Here is a 14818-nt window from a genome sequence, read left to right as displayed (position 1 = left end):
CTGTCTTCTCTCTTCTGTCTTCTTTCTTCCCTCTTCTGTCTTCTCTCTTCTTCCTTCTTTCTTCCCTCTTCTGTCTTCTCTACTCTTTCTTCTTTCTTCCCTCTTCTGTCTTCTCTCTTCCCTCTTCTATCTTTGTGGGATCTGGCGGTTAATCCTCCATCAACCACGTGGCCGAAACAGGAGCAGCAAGAACCTTCTCGAATGGCAAGAAAAGAAGGGAATACGATGATAGAAAGGTCCCTTCCAAGGAAGAGCGGAAAAAGATTGGGAGGGAAAGAGCAATAAATTGCTAGAGTAAGTGAATTTTAGAGGGAGGAAAAGAGCCAAGTCTTAACCCAGCTTGCATAGGAATAATAGGATGAGCAGATCAAAGATGATGAGTGGAGGGCAAGATTTTTTTTTTTTTTCTTTTGAATATAGGAGGAAATGGATCGTATCTCTGGCTGATGGACACTGATTTTACCAAGGCCTTCCCCGCACGGACTTAGCAGCAAGATCTATAGTGATTTTTAGTTTTTAATACATGGTCACTGGATGTTGTTCAGGTTGGATATTGAACATGTTATCTGGGTGATCTATTGCCAGGAGATTGTTGAAGTAATCAGTCCAGTGAGTATGATGTATTTGAAATCGCTCTACTTGTCTTTCAAACAATTTCCTCTAATAGATGTTTAATGGAGGGATTCGTGCTCTCTCGTGAAGTTCTGTGTTCCTGATGAACTCGTGCCATTTGATGTTAAAAACCCAACGTAGAGCTTTCTTCTGAATGATTTGGAGTGCACGGATGTTGGATTGGGCTCCGAGTTCAAGAGCTGAAGGGGCATAAGTGATAAGTGGTCGTATTAACCTAACCTAACCTAACCTAACCTAACCTAACCTAACCTAACCTAACCTAACCTAACCTAACCTAACCTATCCCTGGAGATAGGGGATTAAGAATACTTCCCACGTATTCCCTGCGTGTCGTAGAAGGCGACTAAAAGGGGAGGGAGCGGGAGGCTGGAAATCCTCCCCTCATTTTTTTTTTTTTTTTTTTTTTTTTTTTTTTTTTCCAAAAGAAGGAACAGAGAAGGGGGCCAGGTGAGGATGTTCCCTCGGAGGCCCAGTCCTCTGTTCTTAACGCTACCTCGCGAACGCGGGAAATGGCGAATAGTAAGAAAAAAAAAAAAAAAAAGAAGTGCAATTTGGTTTTGAATTTCGCCTCTCTGAATCCATACATTTTTGCAAGCTCCGCTCTCGCAATAGCCGCTCTAGACTGAATATGTCGGCTCATTCGCAGGTGTACATCATAGTTTAGGGCTAGCACAGTATTGGTGTTTGAGATGGGAATGGGTAAATGTCGGTGTATACGGGAGTGTAGGTACACATTAGTTATGTATCTCTGACGTACATTAAAGTAGGATATGTACATATATACATTTCCTTTTTCCATAGCCAGAGGTTGAACCATTATGTGACATCCATTTTTTCATTTCATTTCAAGCTAGAAGTTTCAGTTTTCTAAATGGTTTCTTACATTTTTTATATGTATATATATGTATGTGTGTGTGTGTGTATATGTGCGTATGTATGTGTGTGTGTGTGTGTGTATATATATATATATATATATATATATATATATATATATATATATATATATATATATATATATATATATATATATATATATATATATATATATATATATATATATATATATATATATATATATATATTATCCCTGGGGATAGGGGTGAAAGAATACTTCCCACGCATTCCTCGCGTGTCGTAGAAAGCGACTAGAGGGGACGGGAGCGGGGGGCCAGAAATCCTCCCCTCCTTGTATTTTTTCAACTTTCTAAATAATGGGAAACAGAAGAAGAAGGAGTCACGCGGGGAGTGCTCATACTCCTCGAAGGCTCAGATTGGGGTGCCTAAATGTGTGTAGATGTAACCAAGATGTGAAAAAAGAAGAGATATGTAGTATGTTTGAGGGAAGGAACCTGGATGTTTTGGCTCTGAGTGAAACGAAACTCAAGGGTGAAGGGGAAGAGTGGTTTGGGAATGTCTTGGGAGTAAAGTCAGGGGTTAGTGAGAGGACAAGAGCAAGGGAAGGAGTAGCAGTGCTCCTGAAACAGGAGTTGTGGGAGTACGTGATAGAATGTAAGAAAGTAAATTCCCGATTAATATGGGTAAAACTGAAATTTGATGGAGAGATATGGGTGATTATTGGTGCATATGCACCTGGGCATGAGAAGAAAGATCATGAGAGGCAAGTGTTTTGGGAGCAGCTGAATGAGTGTGTTAGTGGTTTTGATGCACGAGACCGGGTTATAGTGATGGGTGATTTGAATGCAAAGGTGAGTAATGTGGCAGTTGAGGGAATAATTGGTGTACATGGGGTATTCAGTGTTGTAAATGGAAATGGTGAAGAGCTTGTAGATTTATGTGCTGAAAAAGGACTGATGATTGGGAATACCTGGTTTAAAAAGCGAGATATACATAAGTATACTTATGTAAGTAGGAGAGATGGCCAGAGAGCGTTATTGGATTACGTGTTAATTGACAGGCGCGCGAAAGAGAGACTTTTGGATGTTAATGTGCTGAGAGGTGCAACTGGAGGGATGTCTGATCATTATCTTGTGGAGGCTAAGGTGAAGATTTGTATGGGTTTTCAGAAAAGAAGAGTGAATGTTGGGGTGAAGAGGCTGGTGAGAGTAAGTGAGCTTGGGAAGGAGACTTGTGTGAGGAAGTGCCAGGAGAGACTGAGTACAGAATGGAAAAAGGTTAGAACAATGGAAGTAAGGGGAGTGGGGGAGGAATGGGATGTATTTAGGGAATCAGTGATGGATTGCGCAAAAGATGCTTGTGGCATGGGAAGAGTGGGAGGTGGGTTGATTAGAAAGGGTAGTGAGTGGTGGGATGAAGAAGTAAGAGTATTAGTGAAAGAGAAGAGAGAGGCATTTCGACGATTTTTGCAGGGAAAAAATGCAGTTGAGTGGGAGACGTATAAAAGAAAGAGACAGGAGGTCAAGAGAAATGTGCAAGAGGTGAAAAAAAGGGCAAATGAGAGTTGGGGTGAGAGAGTATCATTAAATTTTAGGGAGAATAAAAAGATGTTCTGCAAGGAGGTAAATAAGGTGCGTAAGACAAGGGAGCAAATGGGAACTTCAGTGAAGGGCGCAAATGGGGAGGTGATAACAAGTAGTGGTGATGTGAGAAGGAGATGGAGTGAGTATTTTGAAGGTTTGTTGAATGTGTTTGATGATAGAGTGGCAAATATAGGGTGTTTTGGTCGAGGTGGTGTGCAAAGTGAGAGGGTTAGGGAAAATGATTTGGTAAACAGAGAAGAGGTAGTAAAAGTTTTGCGGAAGATGAAAGCCCGCAAGGCAGCAGGTTTGGATGGTATTGCAGTGGAATTCATTAAAAAAGGGGGTGACTATTGTTGACTGGTTGGTAAGGTTATTTGATGTATATATGACTCACGGTGAGGTGCCTGAGGATTGGCGGAATGCGTGCATAGTGCCATTGTACAAAGGCAAAGGGGATAAGAGTGAGTGCTCAAATTACAGAGGTATAAGTTTGTTGAGTATTCCTGGTAAAGTATATGGGAGGGTACTGATTGAGAGGGTGAAGGCATGTACAGAGCATCAGATTGGGGAAGAGCAGTGTGGTTTCAGAAGTGGTAGAGGATGTGTGGATCAGGTGTTTGCTTTGAAGAATGTATGTGAGAAATACTTAGAAAAGCAAATGGATTTCTATGTAGCATTTATGGATCTGGAGAAGGCATATGATAGAGTTGATAGAGATGCTCTGTGGAAGGTATTAAGAATATATGGTGTGGGAGGCAATTTGTTAGAAGCAGTGAAAAGTTTTTATCGAGTATGTAAATCATGTGTACGTGTAGGAAGAGAGGAAAGTGATTGGTTCTCAGTGAATGTAGGTTTGCGGCAGGGGTGTGTGATGTCTCCATGGTTGTTTAATTTGTTTATGGATGGGGTTGTTAGGGAGGTGAATGCAAGAGTTTTAGAAAGAGGGGAAAGTATGAAGTCTGTTGGGGATGAGAGAGCTTGGGAAGTGAGTCAGTTGTTGTTCGCTGATGATACAGCGCTGGTGGCTGATTCATGTGAGAAACTGCAGAAGCTGGTGACTGAGTTTGGTAAAGTGTGTGAAAGAAGAAAGTTAAGAGTAAATGTGAATAAGAGCAAGGTTATTAGGTACAGTAGGGTTGAGGGTCAAGTCAATTGGGAGGTGAGTTTGAATGGAGAAAAACTGGAGGAAGTGAAGTGTTTTAGATATCTGGGAGTGGATCTGGCAGCGGATGGAACCATGGAAGCGGAAGTGGATCATAGGGTGGGGGAGGGGGCGAAAATTCTGGGAGCCTTTAAGAATGTGTGGAAGTCGAGAACATTATCTCGGAAAGCAAAAATGGGTATGTTTGAAGGAATAGTGGTTCCAACAATGTTGTATGGTTGCGAGGCGTGGGCTATGGATAGAGTTGTGCGCAGGAGGATGGATGTGCTGGAAATGAGATGTTTGAGGACAATGTGTGGTGTGAGGTGGTTTGATCGAGTAAGTAACGTAAGGGTAAGAGAGATGTGTGGAAATAAAAAGAGCGTGGTTGAGAGAGCAGAAGAGGGTGTTTTGAAATGGTTTGGGTACATGGAGAGAATGAGTGAGGAAAGATTGACCAAGAGGATATATGTGTCGGAGGTGGAGGGAACGAGGAGAAGAGGGAGACCATATTGGAGGTGGAAAGATGGAGTGAAAAAGATTTTGTGTGATCGGGGCCTGAACATGCAGGAGGGTGAAAGGAGGGCAAGGAATAGAGTGAATTGGAGCGATGTGGTATACCGGGGTTGACGTGCTGTCAGTGGATTGAATCAGGGCATGTGAAGCGTCTGGGGTAAACCATGGAAAGCTGTGTAGGTATGTATATTTGCGTGTGTGGACGTATGTATATGCATGTGTATGGGGGTGGGTTGGGCCATTTCTTTCGTCTGTTTCCTTGCGCTACCTCGCAAACGCGGGAGACAGCGGCAAAAAAAAAAAAAAAAAAAAATGTTGGATTTTGCAAGATTTGTTTTAATCCTCCATTGTAACTCCCAGAGCGAAACGTAGTCAATTTCCTGGTGGTTTTTATTGATTAATTGTGTGAGGGTTCTGGCTCTGATTAGCTGTGTGACATCATCTGAATATTGGAGAGTGGTGGAGTCCAGGTGTATAGGATTGGGAAGATCATTTGAGTAGAGTGTGTAAAGAGTGGGGGCCAGCACGGAGCCTCGGGGTACACCGGCATTAAGGAAGAAGTAGTTTTGAGTAAATGTTTCTGTATTTCATTCTTTTGCTAAGATAGTTAGAGAGAAGCTTCATGGTGGGTCGTGGGAGTTGGAATTGCGTGCTTAGTTTATACCTCAATCCATCGTGCCACACGGTGTCAAAGGATTTTTCAACATCTTTTGTGATGAGTGCGGTCATTTTGTGTGTCCGCGTGTTGTTTTTTATGTAGTTCGTAATGATGTTGAGTTCATCTTGTGTTGAGCGATGTTGATGAAAGCCAAACTGTTTGTGTGAGAGTAGGTTGTTGTTTGTAAGGTGTTGTCTAAGTCTGTTGTTTATGATGTCTTCCCAATGGACTCAAGTAGGCTGACGGGTCTGTAGTTCATGGGGTCTCTGTTGTATCTGTTGGGTTTAGGTATCATTGTGGTTGTTGCTATTTTGAAGGCCGCGGGAAAATAGCCAGAGGCTGGTGCCGCGTTGAAGAGGAAGATGATGGCTCTAATAGTGTTGTTAGGGAGATGTGTAAGTAGCTGGTAACCAATGCCTGAATTACCTGCAGCTACTTTGGGTGATTTGAGGAGGAGGAATTTGACCTCGTTCGATCTTATGGAAGTTGTGAGAAGATGGTCGTTTGAAAGCGATTGGAAATGTATGATCTGTTTTGGGTAGAAGTGACTGGGCCTATTTTGTATGTGTTGTGTGACAATTTGAGTGTTTTCGCACGCCAGAGGGTGAGGGGGGTGAGGGTGAAAGATACCTTCCCAGTGTTTTTGAAAAATGTTGGAAATGTCTTGTGGGTTATGGTGTAGTGTTGTCGTCATTTACCCCATTAAAGTCTGCTTTCGGTATTCCTTTGAGTTTTCGTATTCTGTTCCAAAACTCTTGAGGAGATTTGATCCGGTGTTGTTCTGTTGTGGTGATAAGAGATTTCCAGTGTCTATCGTGGTCTTCTAGAAGAATGTTGAGTGTGTGGTTTCGTAGGGATGTGAGGTCCCACCGTACTAGGCCCAAACGACGTCTGTTTTGCTCAAATCGTCGACGGTAGCACGAAAGAAGTCTTGTTGTTTTGGGAGAAGGGAAGAAGGAGTATCTTGAAGTAATGAAGATTTGGGAATAGAAATGTCAGCTGCCTGTGTGATTGTTTCGTGTGTACGTTCTATTTCTGTGTCTATTAGTGTTATTGGGTGATTTTCGTAGTTTGTGGTGTACGTGCAGTTGGAGAGAGTGTCTTTGAAGCTCTCCCAGTCTGCTCTTTTGTAGTGGTAGTGTGAGGGTGATGGGACGAGGATAGGGTTAGACGAGAGATGAAGAAAGATAGGGATGTGGTCGGAACCACACAGTGGTCCCGGAGACAAGAAATTATGGAGATAATTACTGGCTCTGTTGGAGAAGACATGACAAGGTCTACCTAATCCTCCTAGGCCAGTGAAGACAGTGTGGAAGTAAGGTCCTTGGAAGTTCAGACGTTTGTAAGAGTATAAAGCGAATAAGTCATCACCATGAGAATTGTTTCTGTTGTGGTGGAAGGTTCTGTTTTGGGCGTTGAGGTCAGCTAGAAGGTAGACTGGGATCTGTGTGTAATTGAATAGTGTGTAGAGATCATGGAGTGGAATGGTAGTGTTGGGTCGAGAGTATGTAGTGCAGAAGATAATGAAGCAATGTATTGTGTTTACTTTAACTGCTAGAAAGTGTTCGTATTGCCATGAGTTGGCGAGGTATTCGTGTTCGATGGTGATGCGTATGAGAATGGCGACTCCCTCGTGTCTACTGTTTGGAGACTGTCGTGATGTATACCCGTAATGTCTAATTTTATATCCGTTGGTGATACATGTGATGTTAAGTATCACAACATCGGATTTTTTCTCTTCGAGGAGAATGGGAATCAGATGACGGCCATTGTGATAGCTGCGCACGTTAAACTGTAAGATTTTTAGCATTTTACGACTTATGTAAGTTTATTGTCCTTCTGTGTCAGTTGTCGATGAAGACCGTTGACGCACCGTTTGAGAGTTTCACTTGTATCATGTTTCTAGTCGTGGGTCGGGATCTATCTGGCGAGGGGTCAGGAGAGGGGAGAGGGGAGGGGAGAGGGTCATTGTCGACAATTTGAAGGTCGAGGTTGACCGTTGGTGGGTTGTCTGGTGTGTGGGCAGGATCAGGTGCTGGGGCTCCTCTGGGAGGGTTAGGGGTTGGACGGAGGGAGGGGGAAGGGGGAGGGGGGGATTGATGAGTTGAGGTTCAGGGGAGACTGTCGTGGTGGTGGAAGTTGGGACGGTGGGGGTGGGAGAGGAATTCGTATTTGGAGAGACAGTTGGATTGCTGGTGTTGGGTTGGGGGGATTGTGGATGGAGTTGTGTTAGGGGGTGCGGAGGGGGTATTGGAAGTTGGGAGGGTGACAGGATGTGTTGTTTGGGGAGAGTTGGAAGTGTTACTGGAGGTCTCCTGGGCAACATTATCGTTAGGGGTCAGGGAGGCAGACGAGACAGGGGTCGGGGAGGGATGGTTGTTGGCGAGGGAGGTGAGGAGTTCAGGTGGAGTTCGTACGTTGGGTAGGTTGTTATGAGCAAGCAGCAAATCAAAGATTCTGATGAATTTCGACTTATCTTCCTTGCTCAGGAACAACACTTTTAGGTAGCACGCATGCATCCTACCTTGTAGGGTGAGGAGGTCTGAAGAATTGGTAGTCGGGATAGGAGAAGCTTGGGTGGCAGGGGAAGGAGCAGCAGCAACTGCTGCGTAGAGGTGAGGGTTTGTGGAAGGAGGTGAGTTGTTTTTTTGTGCCTGACGCACTGCGCAGAGTTGCTCCTTATGTTGGCACAGCCAACGTCACTGCCTGAGCCTTGCACTCACGAAAACCATGACCAGTTTCCGCGCATTGACTACAGGTTTGGTGGGGCTCTTTACAGTTCTTAGTGTCATGTCCGTATTGCAGACATTTGTAGCATTGCTGAACGTCGAGATATTCATCTTTTTTCAGGTATTTTGCTGGCATAGAGATCATGGGGAACAGGATTCCTCGGGAGAGCAGGCGATCGGCCTCGGTCGGGTTTGAACATTGTATCTTTATTAATCTGGAGTTATTCAGTTTATATACGGTGATGATGTTAACGTCATTGTTTTCGCCACTGATGGCTTCAGCAATTTCCGTGGGGCTGAGGGTCAAGATAGATGCATCAACATTATAGGTAATAATGATACATCTAGCTTGAAGGGGGCAGCGGTCTTGAACGATTTGGTAATTTGTTTTAGCTAATTCATCAAGGAGAGGTTTGGATAGGATTTTATCTAAATCACTATCTTTGTCCAAGCAAAAGTTAAACTGGTATTGAATTGAATAACCCTAGTAGGACGGATCTCAGTGGTCTTAAATACGATGGACAGGAGTTCGAACGTGGAAGGGGGAGGACAGTCAGTTTTGAGAGATTTTAGTCGTATGTCGGGTCGTATGTCGGGCGGCATATTGGTGGCATCAGTGTCCTAGTACGTGAAAACGTGGGTGAGGGACGCTCAGCGGTCCAAGGTAGGGGAGAGGTAAGAGAGTGTGAGGGTCTCCACCCAGTCAGGTGAGAACAGGTCCACTCCAAGCCTCCACTCCTTAGGAAAATGAGTTTTCCAGAATGGGGTGGGGAAGCTGGGGGAGAGATTGCTCATACCTAGCGGTCGAGAGATGGATGATGGATGATAAAACAAATGAAAAAAAAAATTGGATGAGAAAGATTGAGTGGAGGCAACGCAGGGGTGTAGGGTGCAGCGGCGAGGGTGGTGAGGGAACAGCTTGGCTGCGTCAGCTCACCGTAACTGTCGCCCGCGGGAAGGAGGCAATGTTACTATCCGCTTCTTTCTCCTCCCTCTTCTTTTTTCGGTCTTCTCTCTTCTTTCTTCTGTCATCTGTCTTCTCTCTTCTTTCTTCTGTCTTCTGTCTTCTCTCTTCTTTCGTCTTCTTTCGCCAGACGGACCTTAACGAGGAGCGTAATATGGAGGAGAGGATGGAGGAGGTGGTCCACTATGACGAGAAACCTGCTGAGTTCTGGCAACGTGTCGTCTATGGTGACGAAAACACGTTCACCTCAGATGGTCATCCACAAACACATTATGTTGGGCCTAACACCAGGCTACTCTCTCTCTCTCTCTCTCTCTCTCTCTCTCTCTCTCTCTCTCTCTCTCTCTCTCTCTCTCTCTCTCTCTCTCTCTCTCTCTCTCTCTCGTGGCTGCCTATTCCTAACAATAGGTGCCTCAGCTTCATCCATATCCATAGATTGGTGTTGTCTGTAGGTTGGAGAATTCCTCACTACTGCAACGTAACTGAACGTCAAAAAAATTGAAGGAAATACGTTATCCCACAACATAATAACTATCTGCAGCCTTGTTATCCTACAACATAGTAACTATCTGCAGCCTTGTTATCCTACAACATAGTAACTATCTGCAGCCTTGTTATCCCACAACATAGTAACTATCTGCAGCCTTGTTATCCTACAACATAGTAACTATCTGCAGCCTTGTTATCCTACAACATAGTAACTATCTGCCGCCTTGTTATCCTACAACATAGTAACTATCTGCCGCCTTGTTATACTACAACATAGTAACTATCTGCAGCCTTGTTATCCTACAACATATTAACTATATGCAACCTTGTTATCCCACAACATAGCAACTATCTGCAGCCTTGTTATCCTACACCATCGTAACTATCTGCCGCCTTGTTATCCTACAACATATTAACTATCTGCAGCCTTGTTAGGTTTCTACTGTATATATGTCACACAACCGTAACTAGTTTAACATATTGACATGATTCAGCAACACCTACACAAACGTTAATGATCAATAAAACCTCCATCATGATGTGGTATGTTTGACATACACACTTCACTATCACTTATATAGTGACAGTGGACGAGTCTGAACGATCAATTATCGTGCCCTGGCAACCTACCGGACGCACTGGGACGGTGCCAGGTCACGATGATTAAACCTTCACACTCGTCCACCATGACTATAGATGGGTTAATGATGTGTGGCTACTGTATGTTGCCACATGTGCCACGCCTGCAACGACCCCGGACGGACCCGTGCTGCTGCTGCTGCTGCTGTCATAGCCGGTGGTGTGGAGACGTGGCACCACAGCGACCGACCGACGCCGTCCTGGAGTACACGTCACATGGTGACGTCAGCCATGTCTGAGGCTGGACTGTGTTAGCACAGCGCCAGGATATACTCGTTGTTTATATATTAATAAAGATGTGAAGCAGGTTTTCCTGAACATATGACACAATATATTGTAAATATAGTATTATATTACCTGAGCGTAATAGAGTATATGATTTTGCCTAACAATCATATTGTAATGATGGCCAGTCAGCGACCAACCATACATAATTGTCATACATTGCATTACACAGGTGATGTGTATTAACGTGACACGTGAGGTGTTTGGTCACGTGATTAGATCCGTGATGTGTGTGTGTATGTGTGTGTGTGTGTGTGTGTGTGTGTGTGTGTGTGTGTGTAATAAGCACATGACGTCATCCGTTGATCACATTATCGGCACACAAAGATCGGCCTGTATACGTCACCAATGTGAATCACGTGACCCACTGGTCTCCCATGATAAATGACCAATGACACCACAGGTGTTAGTGGTGTCATGTCTCACTCCCCACAGGTGTTAGTGGTGTCATGTCTCACTCCCCACAGGTGTTAGTGGTGTCATGTCTCACTCCCCACAGGTGTTAGTGGTGTCATGTCTCACTCCCCACAGGTGTTAGTGGTGTCATGTCTCACTCCCCACAGGTGTTAGTGGTGTCATGTCTCACTCCCCACAGGTGTTAGTGGTGTCATGTCTCACTCCCCACAGGTGTTAGTGGTGTCATGTCTCACTCCCCACAGGTGTTAGTGGTGTCATGTCTCACTCCCCACAGGTGTTAGTGGTGTCATGTCTCACTCCCCACAGGTGTTAGTGGTGTCATGTCTCACTCCCCACAGGTGTTAGTGGTGTCATGGCTCACTCCCCACAGGTGTTAGTGGTGTCATGTCAAGATATTTCCTACAAGTGGCTTCTGTCTGACGTGTAGTTCATTCATATTTACACAATATCCCCTGCATGACCTGACCTAAGACTCGTATTACTCTTCATCTCTTGTAACTGATCCAGAATGACAAAGTTCCCTCCATCCTCACTGATCCTGGCTACTGAACCCTCTGGCTATATATGCTTCCTCCCTGATTCAAGCCTCACACTTGATATATATGGCACATATAGGTATGTATATGTGCGTGTGTGGACGTGTATGTATATACATGTGTATGTGGGTGGGTTACGCCATTCTTTCGTCTGTTTCCTTGCGCTACCTCGCTAACGCGGAAGACAGCGACAAAGCATAATATATAAAATGAATAGATAAATTGATATATATATATATATATATATATATATATATATATATATATATATTTTTTTTTTCTTACTATTCGCCATTTCCCGCGTTCGCGAGGTAGCGTTAAGAACAGAGGACTGGGCCTCCGAGGGAACATCCTCACCTGGCCCCCTTCTCTGTTCCTTCTTTTGGAAAAAAAAAAAAAAAATGAGGGGAGGATTTCCAGCCTCCCGCTCCCTCCCCTTTTAGTCGCCTTCTACGACACGCAGGGAATACGTGGGAAGTATTCTTAATCCCCTATCTCCAGGGATATATATATATATATATATATATATATATATATATATATATATATATATATATATATATATATATATATTTATTATTTTGCTTTGTCGCTGTCTCCCGCGTTTGCGAGGTAGCGCAAGGAAACAGACGGAAGAAATGGCCCAACCCACCCCCATACACATGTATATACATACACGTCCACACACGCAAATATACATACCCATACATCTCATTGTACACATATAAATACACACACAGACTCATACATATATACACATGTACACAATTCACACTGTCTGCCTTTATTCATTCCCATCGCCACCTCGCCACACATGGAATAACATCCCCCTCCCCACTCATGTGTGCGAGGTAGCGCTAGGAAAAGACAACAAAGGCCCCATTCGTTCACACTCAGTCTCTAGTCAATGGATTGAATCAGGGCATGTGAAGCGTCTGGGGTAAACCATGGAAAGTTCTGTGGGGCCTGGATATATATATATATATATATATATATATATATATATATATATATATATATATATATATATATATATATATATATATATATATATATATGATCAGTACAGATGAATTTTTTACATTGTAGTTTTAGAATTAGGAGGCTGTTTACAGTAAAGTATGAAGATGGGAGAAGGTTATATTGTGTGAAGAATTCAATAAAAAAGCGCATGGATGAGAAAAGTACAGAATGGTATGGTTATGTAGAGCGGACGGCAGATAATAGGTGTGTCGAGAAGATACAGAGCAGGAGAGCAGAGGGTACAAGGAGAGGCAGACTTTGGAAGAGATGAACTGATGAGAGACAATTTTCCTTACAGGGAAGTATATATCAGATGAAGATGTCAGAGCAGTGACTGGGGTTGGATACAGTGGACACATGGTAACTATGGATCTGGTGCGACTGGCGACGTTGATCTCACAAGACGAATCAACTTACTGTAGTGAAAACGTAAGAATCACTTTCCGAAGTGTGGAAGTCCGTGTGTCAGTCTGACCGCTGGACACGGGTTATGTAGTTTGTGTGATGTTATGGAAGCTTTATGTATCTGGTCCACCTGATTAAGGTGGGAATGGGTGATAAAATGTACTTTACAACACATTGTACTTTACACAATAACTGTATATGCAAATTCATGTGTTTTGTTAAAAGTATCCCAAAACATATTTCATATCCCAAGCTAACTGATGTTCCTGCTTGAGAAATTAACGTTTTAGTGTGTGTGATTTTTATGATGATAATATACAAAGAAAAAATATAATATTAGTAAAGCTTGGTAATACAGGGAAGATAACATGCCAGACACCACTTGCAAATGGCACACATTAGTCTGTATAAAACAGTATCATATGGAAGTTCATATGCTTTTGCATTATTTTCATTGGGTCGCTTACATCCAATGCCAGCTTCTGCTTCTGCTATGGGAATGGAAGTGTAAGTGATAATACAACGTACAACGTAAATAGAAAGATATGAGATAAGAAATGTGAAGTAATCAGATAAGAGGAGATGCCAGACACCACTTGCAGAGGACAATCTGGAACCACACCAAGTTAACCTAAATTGATATGACTCGAGAAGACTAAACCAGAGATTACTTACCTGTCTGAATTACACATCTAAGCGATACTCAGGAGTATCTTAGATAAAACCATTTTCTTTTTTCCTGGTAATGTCATCGCCCTCGATGGGAGAAATCTATTACAAAAGACAAACTTTCTTGAAGCAATTGCATCGCTGCCGACACTAAGAACAATGCAGCTGAACTTGTCAACAACTCGACAGAATTCTTTGTTAGTCATGTTTACACTGAGGCGACCGCAGCTCCTACATAGGCCTCTCGATAGACCGTCACTAAGTTACTGGTTCACCGGTTCACTGGTAAAAGTATCTGATGTGTATATCTCTCTCACAGTCATGTTCACTGAAGATGGACACTCTTGTGTGACGATGAGAGGTCCATTGAGGGGCAATACAAGTATCAGGCTGAGAGAGAGAGAGAGAGAGAGAGAGAGAGAGAGAGAGAGAGAGAGAGAGAGAGAGAGAGAGAGAGAGAGAGAGAGAGTTCAGGTCGACATCTTGATCTGTAGGCGGTCCGGTAGTATGTTTTGTATAAGTGATAACGAATGTTAAGTAACGTAATATTTCGTGGTGTTGGTAAGACCAGCTGTCAAACTGCTGTCATTACTTACTTAATAATTATGTTACATGACACTTTATTAGCAAGTGTCCGTTGTGGAGGTCCATGCAAGATTCTGTGTAACATATATTAAATACAAACACAGCTACTGTGTCAAACATGAACAAGCAACATTTACGGGAAAATTGTCATGTCTTGTGACCTGTAGACACTCACCCTCTCCCTCTGCTGCCCCTCCCAGACACCCTAACACCCCTTACCCCGTTTTCACCCAACCTTCTCTGGCCAGTGATATCGCAGCCTTCACACGTCTTTGATTACCCCTGATCGAATAAAAACCATTGTTTCGTTCCCTTATGATATTAGTGCTAATACCATTTGCACCTGAAAACAGTTAACAGTTCACGTCACTCTACTGTGTTCCACGTCCCATTACTCTTCCCCCATACTGTCTTACCAGTTCAGTTGACATACGCATTACTTTTGACCTATTATATTGCTATCATTGCTAACGACTGTACATCATATTGTGCACTATTTCAAATACACATTTATACTCTGTATAAATGTATATTTATGTGTAAATTGTAAGTCTAAAATGTTTCATCACTTACCCATGTATATATGTCAATGCTAAGATGATATCCTGTATGACTTATGTCATACCTCCTTCGTATTACACAAACGTTGTTACCTATGTTACTATCAGTATACTGTATGTCGTGTTATACC

The sequence above is a fragment of the Panulirus ornatus genome, chromosome 43, assembly GCF_036320965.1.
Source record: "Panulirus ornatus isolate Po-2019 chromosome 43, ASM3632096v1, whole genome shotgun sequence".
NCBI classification, from domain to species: Eukaryota; Metazoa; Arthropoda; class Malacostraca; order Decapoda; family Palinuridae; genus Panulirus; species Panulirus ornatus.
The sequence above is the reverse complement of the archived record's forward strand: the minus strand, read 5'-3'. Positions refer to the sequence as shown.